The 2,488-nt window shown below is 43.4% G+C and overlaps 1 pseudogene; it reads right to left on the bottom strand.

Annotated features, from left to right (window-relative positions):
* LOC119358269 overlaps positions 1-176 on the bottom strand; it is a 28,517-nt pseudogene extending 28,341 nt beyond the window's left edge.
* Between the last annotated feature and the right edge of the window lie 2,312 nt (positions 177-2,488).

Below are 2,488 nucleotides of genomic sequence, written 5' to 3'. Positions count from 1 at the left end.
CTACGGTCGTACTCCTTCGTCTCGCGGCGGAGGAGCGACGGCAGCGGCTCTAGGCCGCGGTTCATGTACTTCCGGGTGGCTCACTTCCTCGCGCCGTCAGCTTGGACGCACCGCTGCGGCTCGGGGTAATCCCGACCCCCGGCGCGGCGGCCCGAGCTCCACATCCCGTGCCACATGGTGGAGTGCGGCAACAGATTGGAGTTACCGGCGGCGAGAAATCCAGGAAAATGCAAGCACCAGAATTTGAACTTTGATGTGTTGGGGATATCACTATCCTCCTAACCATCCAGTTATAGATTTGTTCATAGGTTACCCTCATTTTGCTGTCATGCGGTCCATCATTTAGTCAAAATTTATATTACCTAATTGTTAATTCAAGATCCTCTCTCCATGTTTACCTTAGTTCACGCATATGTGCCTACGTATCATGAATCTTGCGCCTTTAGAATGACTGATCGTACAATATGCATCTCATGTGCTACCTGTCAACTGGTACAATCGAATCGTGGAAATTTGATATTCATAGCTGGCACAAGCTTAGCCGGTAGTACAATACATGTACATCAATAGAGATCGAGGGGCTATATAGTAGAGCAACGAGAGCATTATTACAGAACCAAAATTCAGACCATGAGGAATGTGAACACAGTCGCATGTATCGCCGTCGATCGATGCACGGTGTGGTATACGTAATGTATTAGGACCGAGAGACATCAGTAATCTGGTGCCAGCATATATTTGGTAGCGCATTACTTAACCAAATTTCCCATGTAGAGCCTTCTTGAGTACACGAAGCGGTTCACCACAATAACGACAGAAGCTGTGGCATCTTGGGAGTTGCATATCCACCCTCCGCGCCAAGGGCCCAAGACGCCCAAGCCACGGAACAACCGGCAGCAGTTCCTCGGGGGCTCGGGGCATGCGGGGCTAGCGGTAGTGGAGCCACCCGAGCTACTGCGTGGTAGAGATTCATGGAACGGAATACGCGCCAGCGTCTGTTCAGACTTGCTCATGAATGGTGGATATGGCCTGTCGTGTAAATTTCGGCTCGCAAGCATCGTCCGTGTAGCACTGCTCCGGTACGGAATACGCGCCTTTGCAACAACACTGGCTTCTATCTTTCTTTCTGTATGTAGTTTCTAGCTTGAGCACTGCGCCGCTTCCTTGTTGTCACTTGACCATGCGCTGAACCTCGAATCTGTATAAGCCTTGTAATTAAGGTCGGACAATAACCTTCTGTTAAAGAAGCTCCCAGTGGCTAGATACTTCAAGTCGAGTGACTTTCTTTTCATGACGAGATGACGAATGGATCATGACGAGATGAAAACAACAAGCGATGCTAAAACGTTGATCTGACGGCGATTTCTCCGTTACTATGGTTGATCTGACGGCTGACGATGCTAAAACGTTGTGATGTCTCTTTTTTTTGCGAAAAAACTTCCAATCTATTCATCAACTGTCAAGCACTAGTGCAGAATCGGGCTTTAATCCCGGTTCGTAAGGACCTTTAGTCCCGGTTCTGCAACCGGCACTAAAGGGTGGGGAGACTAAAGGTCCCCCCTTTAGTCCCGGTTCAACACGACTCGGGACCAAAGGCCCACCACGTGGCACGAGCCCGTACCGGGGGCTGGGGGACCTTTAGTCCCGGTTGGGACTAAAGGATTTTTTTTAAAACAAATTTCAATTTTTTTCCCAATTTTCAAATTTCTAAATTATTTGATGATTTAATCTCTAATCACCGCTCATCACTGCTCAAGTGTGGGGCACTCATTCCAAATCGTCTAACTTTCCGGCCGGTCATCCATCCTCTCACTACTCCAGTCTGAGCATGCTTAACTTCTGAGTTCTATTCCCCTTAGTTTCTTAGTCTGCACTTATTGTTTTTCTAACAATAGTAAGCTGTCAATCCTATTAACCCTCAGGAGTTTAGCTTGAGCATGAAGTCACACGTTTCACCGTTTGAGTTTGAAACTATTATTCTAAAAAATAATAATTATTTAGTAACACTAATATTTCTTGAATAAGTAGTTTGACCATAGTTTGACCAGATTTGACCAAAATTCAAAAAAATTGAAATAATTATTTAGTAACACTAATATTCTTGAATAATTATTTAGTAACACTAATATTTTTTGAATAAGTAGTTTGACCATAGTTTAACCACAGTTGGACCAGATTTAACCAAAATTCAAAAAAACTAAAATTTAAGCATAACTTTGTTTCCTTTCAAAATTTGAGGATTCTAAAATTTTGCAAAATGGCCTACGGCTGTCGAAATCAGAACCGCATTTTCGTGCTGAACATTTTGATATATTATACGTTTTTTCGACACTTTTACTTTTTCATAATACTTTTTTGCAAAACATGTCGGAATTTATGTTTTTGAATTTCCCTAACTAGTAGACGTAGTAACATAACTACATCTCGAAGGATTTTAATTTTTGAAGATTTTATCAGTTTCTTTTGTTTTTTTACTGAAAAGGCGATA

This window comes from Triticum dicoccoides, chromosome 2A (genome assembly GCF_002162155.2).
Source record: "Triticum dicoccoides isolate Atlit2015 ecotype Zavitan chromosome 2A, WEW_v2.0, whole genome shotgun sequence".
NCBI lineage: Eukaryota > Viridiplantae > Streptophyta > Magnoliopsida > Poales > Poaceae > Triticum > Triticum dicoccoides.
The sequence above is the reverse complement of the archived record's forward strand: the minus strand, read 5'-3'. Positions and strand labels throughout refer to the sequence as shown.